At 56.2% G+C, this 8,423-nt stretch overlaps 2 non-coding genes across 2 annotated transcripts; both read right to left on the bottom strand.

The window, feature by feature from the left end:
* Window positions 1-2,866: 2,866 nt before the first annotated feature.
* On the bottom strand, window positions 2,867-2,938 carry TRNAE-UUC (transfer RNA glutamic acid (anticodon UUC)). The gene has a single exon. It is a non-coding gene; the product is annotated as a tRNA-Glu (tRNA).
* A 2,035-nt stretch (window positions 2,939-4,973) lies between these two features.
* TRNAH-GUG (transfer RNA histidin (anticodon GUG)) lies at window positions 4,974-5,045 on the bottom strand. The gene has a single exon. It is a non-coding gene; the product is annotated as a tRNA-His (tRNA).
* Window positions 5,046-8,423: the final 3,378 nt, after the last annotated feature.

Here is an 8,423-nt window from a genome sequence, read left to right as displayed (position 1 = left end):
TAGGGGCGCCTGGGTGGCTTAGTCGGTTGAGCGTCCGACTTTCGCTTAGGTCATGATCTCGCGGTTCGTGGGTTCGAGCCCCGCGTCGGGCTCTGTGCTGACTGCCAGCTCGGAGCCTGCAGCCTATTTGGGAGTCTGTGTCTCCCTCTCTCTCTGACCCTCCCCTGCTCACGCTCGCTCTCTCTCTCTCTCTCTCTCCTAGAAATAAATTAAAAAGACATTAAAAAAAAAAGGTTTATTCAGTTTTTGCGAGACAGAGAGAGCGCACAAGCAGGGGAGGGNGCAGATCATTATTGCAAGACATACCTTTCCCCTAAGCCTTTTAATGGGTTGGCAGATATGTGTTTAGAATAGTCATTTATTGTTTCCTTAAATGTACCAGATGGGCAGTAGTGACTTCCTTCTTCCCTCTTCCCAGGATACCCGAGCTGTCTTTTTCAAAGATCCAACCATTGACTCTTCTCTTTCGTATATGTATTCCTACTTTTCTTTGTTCTTTGTATTTATTTTATAAGTTTGATTCTTATTTTTAAACTCCGGCTTTTATATTTGATTCTGCTCCGACCAGCCCTTGTTGTTATTCTTTTTGAAGTCTTTGAGATGGAGACGTAGCTCATGAGCACTCAGCCCGAACTGTCTGGATTTACCTTTAAAGCTGTGTCCCGTCCTCTGAAGGCCGTTTTCACCACACCTGGTGCAGGAGCTGTAGTATTTTCAGTTTTGTTTGATTCAGAATATTTCCTACTTTCCATCTTCATGTCTGATTTGATACAAAGATTGTTGGAAGCATGTCTCAAACTCGAGACGCATGAGATTCTGTTCTCATGTCTTATCGCTGAACTCTAGAAGCTGGTTGATTGTCTGGAAGTGGTATTGGAAGGTAGGTACCTCTACAGACCTCGGATGAGTACGTTCTCCTTTGAATATGTTCCCCTCTGGCAGGCCCTTGGGGTTCTTTAGCGACTGGGGGACACAGCACACCGGGTTGATGTCCTAAGGCTTCCCAGACTACCCAGGCTGCGTGTCCTCAAGGCTAAATGCACTAGAGGTCAAGACGGTGGCAACAGTTTCCTCGAGGGCTTTTTATTCATTTTATTTCTTAAAATTTATTTATTTTGGAGAACGAGAGACAAAGAAAAATAAGCAGGGTCCACACACTCAGTGCAAAGAACAGTGTGGGTCTTGAACCAACAAACCCTGATCTTGACCTGAGCCGACGTCGGACCCTCAACCAATGAGCCACCCAGGTGCCACTATTGTATTTTTAAAGATATTATATTTAAGTAATCTCTGTGGGGCTGGAACTTATAACCCCGAGGATCAGGAGTTGCCTGCTCTACCCAATGAGCCAGCCAGCCAGCGGCTCGATCGCTCATTCATTCATTCATTCATTCATTCTCCTGGGCTTCTCAAACGTTCCTTTCCCCCCTACTGCTTGTAGAGCAAGGCTGCCTTCCTTGTCCAAAGAGCCTACGGATTTGCAGGCGTAGGAGTGGCCCCGTCTGCTGAGGGGGCAGCAGACTAGACGGGACCACTCCTACCTGCAAGGGCTTAGGACTTTAGGGTCCCGCCTCCAAGGAGCGAGGACCGCGTCCCGGGCGGGCCGGCACGGGGGCAAGGGAAGTAGTCGTATCCCTAAGAGAGCAGGGGGAGGACAGGAAGAGGCCCCGCAAGGCGGCCCCCAACCGACCGGCGTCCCGCAGCTGAGTTCGCCGCGCCTGGGGCACCGCAGGGGCCAGAACGACCCGAGCCCCCAGAGCGCAGCCTCCGCTCCCAGGAGACCACCTTCGGGGCCACGTCTTCTCGCCTCCGGGGTGGGCGGGGACTGGCCAAGCACACTGCTGACCTCCGTCCCCGCAAGTTCGCTCGGGGCCACCACCCTCCCCTCCACCCAACACGAACCACTCTCCCCAAAAGAGTTCAAGCGACTCCCTCCACCTCCGGTCCCCTGCCCCGCAGAACTCGGGAGACCGCCTCTTCCGCTGTCCTCCTTTCAGCAGCGGCTCCACACCCGCCGACCCGGAGCCCCTGTGCCGCCGCCCCCGCACCCCGCACCCGCTGCCAAAGCAGTCCCGGTGCGCAGCAACTCCCCCTGCCCTCGCTCGCTCTTCTCCTGCCTCACGTGGCCTTCGCATGTACCCCAATGGGTCTTCCGAGCCCGCATCGAAGGGAGAAAGAATATTGTGCCCAGTGCCTGGTCTATAGAGTCTACGCGGGCGTTAAATGCACCCGCCGTTGTAGACACGGGTTTGACCCTGGTATCATTGTTGTGACGTCCTGGGGCCGGTTCGCACTCCCACCTGCTGCTTATGGCAGCGACGACAGTTTTCCATTTTGTGTACACTTCACAGGCTGCCTTTGTTGGGCCACTTAACATCACCTCCCTAGACCGCTCCATCGGCGAATGGGACAGCTTTCCAGGGGGATCCGTTCCCCTCCACCGCTCCCCTACCTCTCAAGCTGGGAGGGTACCGGGCACCTCTCTGGATCTCCTAGTAAGCCTTTGACGCCCAAACTGGGCTAAGACGCTCGACCGACCAGCAGGTGTCCGGGGGTCCACACCAATCCCGCGACGCGCTTAGCCTACAGAATTCAGCGGGATGCCTCTCTGGGTGGCCCCCCAGGGATTAGACCACTGCACGACAGTGTGAACCCCAGCCAGGTGCTTAGCCTCCCTCGGAAGCCAGCACTGCGGGTGGCTCACCTGGAGACCACAAGCCCAGTGCGGCCTGAAAAGGGGCCTGGCATCGGTTTCCCGGCCGCTGAAGGTGAAGAGTCGGTGTGGGGCGCAGACGAGGGAGCACCCCAGCGCCAGGGATGAAAGGAAGATTGGTGCCTCCTGCCCCGGCACCCCGGAAAAAAACGTTTCCCTGACCGGGAATCGAACCCGGGCCGCGGCGGTGAAAGCGCCGAATCCTAGCCACTAGACCACCAGGGACCTGACGGTAGCCTTTTTCTCCCTTGCTTCCCAGCAGAGTGACGTTTGGCCCCGGAGCTCTGGAAGGCCTGGCTCTTCTGGGAGATCAGCCGTCGTCCCAGGAGTCCTTCCCGAGGACCTGCCCTCCCCGCTCTGCTCCTTCCAAACAAGGACCCCAGGGAGACGCCCGGCGCCGGCCAGGTGCACAAGTGCGGGTCGGGGCCGCACCCCAGAGCTGCGCTGGAGTGTCGCCTTTGCGAGGTGGCCGCGGGCGGATGCGTGCGAGGTCACCGCGAGGAGGCGGGAGGGGAGGCGCCGCTCGTGAGATCCGCGGTCAGCGACATCCCCCCAAAGGACTCCGGGGGACGCGGGGACGGAGCGACGCGCGGACCGAGACAGCTTGGAGGAGGCTCGGCTGCGCTGGACAAGGGGATTCCGGCTCCTCCCATGCAGCCTGCTGCCCCTGCAGCGTGCCCGCCGCACACGTGGCCCGGTCAGCTGCCCCGCGGACAACCGGACATTCGCTCCACCCCCCCCAGGGGACCGTCCGTGACAGGATCTCTGACCACCGGGGGGCAAGCGCTACGTCTGAGGGGAGGGCCTGTGTCCCACACGGAAGTGAGCGGGATGAAGTGACGCACGTCTGGCTCTGTGTGACGGTTACACGAGGTATCACACGTCTCCGAGTGTATTGCGCTGCGCCAAAGGGAACAGGAAGGAGGTGGGGGTGGCTCAGGCTACCCGACTTGAAGACTGACTCTGGGCCCCTAGAGACCGTGCAGCGTGCCGGTGGCATGGGAGCCCCACACAGACAAGCGGACGCCGCGGAGAGACTGGAAACAGACCCAAAGCTGACCTGGCGAACTCGACTTCAAGAAGAGCAGTTCGACGAGCAAGGAAATAGGTTCAACAGCGGAGGGGGGGGGCAGGGACAGCTTTACTCCTACTTCGCCCTACACGCACCTGTCCATTGGAGGCGCCTTATAAAACAGAAAAGGTAAAGGTATTAAGCGGTTTTTATGGATACTTTGTGACTCCGCAAAGATTTACCAAAGACGCAGGTGGAAAAGACTATAAAAGGGAAGGCATGATATCAACATTAACCGTATCTTCACGTCCGAAGCCGCCAGAAAGACGATGAACACAGCAAGCCACAGACATGGAGAAAATGTTCACAAAACCCATCTGACGAAGCAAGCAAGCGAGGAAGGAAGCAGGAGGGAAAGCATACAACCCCCAAACCGGTAACGTCAATGTGCAATGACCTCCTCCAAACTGCTGATGAAACAGATCCTCCGGGAAGGAAGGTACACGAAGCCAAGAACGCGCCGAAGAGAGTGCAGAATGTGTTCGGCCGTCGGAGGAATGGATAGGAAAGTCACGCTGACTTACCCTCCTCCCCGCAGCCGCGCAAACCCAGGCGAGGAAACCCCGCTCCAGGCAAAGATGCGGCGCGGCCGCGACTCCCCCCGGGATCCTGATGGACACCGCTAGGCGTGGAAAGCGGCTGCCCGCGGGCGTGGACATCCTTGCGGGTGCACCGCGAGTCCCGAGGGAGCTTACTGCGCTGACGGTGAGGAGGACGGGAGCCAAGAAGGGAAAACGTCCCCCGAAGCGGAGACGGACTCCCAGGTGCCAAGGTGCAAGCGGCCAACAGTTCTAGGGAGGAAGGGTCACTTAGGTGACGGAACACGGTCTCTGGTCTTTATGACCGTTTAGATTGTGAGGGACACAGACACGCCGTTTGGCAGCAACTACAGCCCCTGAGGCTCGTTGCGGGACAGCTAGGGAAGGGAGGGGTGTCCGACTCTGGAGCGGCGCCGAACCTGAACCCTTGAGTGCAGTGGAGGGGAGTGGAGCGGAGCTCCGAGCGCAAGTGACCGGAGAAGGAGCGGGGGTTAGTGCCCTGGCGAGGGTGCCTCTCCTTCGGGTAAAGAAAGGCCCGCTGTGCGGGGCGGCCAGCGGAAGGCAGGGCCCTGTGGTCCCCAGGTAAGGGGCGCGGCGCGGGCGGGTGGAAAGGGAAAGTAAAAGAGAGAGCGGCGAGTGCTCCAGGTCCTGCCGTGACTCGGATTCGAACCGAGGTTGCTGCGGCCACAACGCAGAGTACTAACCACTATACGATCACGGCGCGCCACCCGCCCGGTGACAATCGTGGCCGGCGCGCTAGCACTTTGGTCGCCATGTCGTTCGAGTGGCCGCGCTGCTTCGTTCCCGCTCCCGGACACCTGCAGGCACCGATACTGCCCGCCCTCGGATTCCCCTTCCCTTCCTGTCGATTCTGACACGCGAGGAAGAAACACCATGAAAAACCATTCTCCAGTCCCCCCCGATGGGGCCTCTGCACAGGCGTCGTGGTCCGCGTCCCCGTCNCCCCGCCGCCCGCCCCAGCCCTCCCGACTCCGGCCGCAGCCGAGGGGAGCCCGGCGGCGCCGCTGAAGGCCGGGTGAAGGCGGGACGGACGGGCAGAGGCGTCCCGGGAGCCGAGCGGCGGCGTTCGGCGGCCCTCGGGCCGCACTGGCCTCACGCGGAAGGNAGGCGAAGGTGATACATCCATTACCTCAATTTAATATCATTGCAAGAACTTAAAGATAACAGTAGATCTTAAAATTGCGAATTGACCTGACACAAAATGGAGAAACGCATGTGAAATATAAGAATATAAGATACCTAAAAACGTTTACCCAAAATATTGTAATAACAATTAAGTCACTATGATTTTCAGAATTCTAAGACTTAGTCTCTATTTAAAAATCTGTTTTGATCTATTTCAGGTCCTGAAACACAGAATTTCATACCGTATAAATTCCTCAATAGTACTGGAATTAAAGTGCGCTTATTGAGCCAGTAAAACCGATATAGGAAATCAAGGTGGCGAAGTGTCACCAGCATTTCTTCTTAAAAACATTTACTTATTTTTGAGAGACAGAGCTGGCAAGGGGGAGAGAGAGAGGGAGACACAGAACCTGAAGCAGGCTCCAGGATCTGAGCGGTCAGCACAGACCCCGACACAGGGCTTGAACTCACAAATGCTAGATCATGACCTGAGCCAAAGTCAGAGGCTTAACCAACTGAGCCACCCAGGTGCCCCAAGATTTTGAGGAGAAAATAAATCCAAGACTTGTATAAACTAGAACATATCTACCAATATTTTCTACATTAGAAAATCTGGAAGACAACATAAAATGCTTTAAGACCACAATTATGACACCAGTCTGATGCACACATAAATTCCTCGTTATAAATATGACCTGATATAAACATGTTCTATGCTATTAAGTGTAAATGATTAAAATCCTTTAAAATGTTTAAACCGATTCTAGATTCATCCTTACTATCCACTTGATTTTTTCCCCTTGTACCGCGGGGCATGGGTACATACCAGACCACTGGTATATCCATGTACACTGGGAGTTTTGTTGGCTTCTTTTCCTGAGGTACAGCTTCAGCAAGAAAGGAAGTGGGTGGGGTGCCTCTCTGGTTCACTTGGTAGAACATGGGACTCTTGATCTTTAAGAAATAGCTTTAAAATAAAGTGAAGGAAGGGCAGGGAGAGAGAATGGGGAGAGAGAGAGAGAGAGAANTTCGAACCGGGGACCTTTCGCGTGTGAGGCGAACGTGATAACCACTACACTACGGAAACGAAGCTGTGGCTGCGTTTCCCGCTCCCGGCCCGAAAAGCTTGGTCCCGCCCCTGCTGTCCTGCCCGCCGCGTCGGTGTCACCGCTGAAGGCCCTGGGAGCCCCAGGGAGAGGAGCACGCGACCCCGGGGCACCCCGGCAGCGGCCTCCCCGCCTCCCCCGAGGGCAGGACCCCGGCGCCCCCAGCAGTCTGGCCTCAGGCACCGCAGCGAACACGGGGTTTCCGCCCCCAGGACGAGGGGCCCCGGGACGGACTTCGCCCCCCGCCGCCCCCCTCCCCCCCAGCTCCCGGGANCGGTCCGTGCGGTCGGCCCGTGGCCGGTGCTGGGACCCGGGGACCCGCTCTCCGGGCCCTGCCTTCGGGGCCGCCTGCACCCGCCCGCGTGCGCGCTCTTCCTCAGCGGGCACTTTGACCCTGAGCTTCCCGGGGCCTCCAGGCTGAACCGGTCAAGTTGTCTTCTGGGCACAAGGGCCACCTCGGGCTCCTGCCTGTGCTGCTTTCAAGCCCCTGACAAGAGTCCCGTGGCAACAGAGTCCAGTGAAATCTCGGATGTGAACTGGAGGGATGAAAAGGAAGCACTAGAAACCGTTTAAAGTGTCACCGAGTGGAAGAGTGCACAGCCGTGAGTGGGGAGGGAAGGTCTATTCCTACTGGGATTTTGAGTGAGTCTTGGGTGGGCCGGCTTGGTGTCTCTCCCTGCCTCCGGAACCAGACCTGCATAGACTGGTGGTGACATTTGGTGTGACCACAGGCACTCAGGACGCCTTCTGAATGGGGAATAAAGAGAAGACGAAAAGCCTAGAAAAACAGATTTTTTTCTTATTTTCTTTAAAATAAAAAAAATTAGGTTTATTTATTTATGAGAGACAGAGGCAGGGTGAGTAGGGGAGGGGCAGAGAGAGGGGGAGACACAGAATCTGAAGCAGGCTCCGGGGTCTGAGCTGTCCGCACAGAGCCCATGCAGAGCTGGTACTCATGAACCCTTAGATCCTGAGCTGAGCTGAAGTCGGACACAAAACCGACTGAGCCACCGCGGGCCCCAAATCTTGATTCTTTGTAATGGTCTGAACAAGGGAGTTCCCCTAAAGAGGCCTGCGAACAAAACGAAAGAAAGCAAAGGAACAACAACAAAAAACGCTGACTAGTCTTTTACGTTCAAAGTGTGGAGGAACAGCTGAGCACTCCCACCTACCTAATGACTCGGGGCAAGAGGGAGTGCGCCGGCAGTGACGAGCGGGTCAGAGGAGGTTGCATAAAAATGAGACAAAATCATGCTTTTCAAAGTTCATGAATGGACATGGCACTTTCATATTTAGCTCTGTACCTTTATCACCGATTACCTATGATGTTCCACAGTTTGATTTACATCTTTTACTCAGTAAATGTATTGAAAATTAGTTGTATCTCAGCCTAACAACTGAAATACCAGTAGAAACTGCCCCACGCGGGATGTAACCGGGACATCACATACAAGGAAATGGCCCTGTTGTGATAGGGAATAAGGGAGGTCAAGAGCGGAGTCGGGAGCCACAAGCATTCCCGGAGGCGGGCCGGAGGCAGCCTTCAGAGGAGCCTGGGGCCACCTGGGGGCTGGGTGATCAGTGCAGGAAATCCCTGCTCCCGCCAGGTTTACCACTGCCTGCAGCAGCGGCACTGGAATGTTCTTCCTTACCTGCCCTCCTCTCAGTCAGAGCTCGGGGAGAGCGGAGAGATGGGCACACAGGGGAGCTGCTGGTGCTCGGGATGGACGGGGTGGAGTAAAATGCATCTAATGCTGAGCCTGAAGAGTCAGCCCCTTGGAATAAACAAGTCTTACGTGTATGGGGTTCAGAAAGATAGCCGTGCGGGCAAGGTCATGAAGAAAGGG

This window comes from Crocuta crocuta, unplaced genomic scaffold (genome assembly GCF_008692635.1).
Source record: "Crocuta crocuta isolate KB4526 unplaced genomic scaffold, BGI_CrCroc_1.0 scaffold620, whole genome shotgun sequence".
Lineage (NCBI taxonomy): Eukaryota > Metazoa > Chordata > Mammalia > Carnivora > Hyaenidae > Crocuta > Crocuta crocuta.
This window is presented reverse-complemented; position numbering and strand designations above follow the sequence as displayed.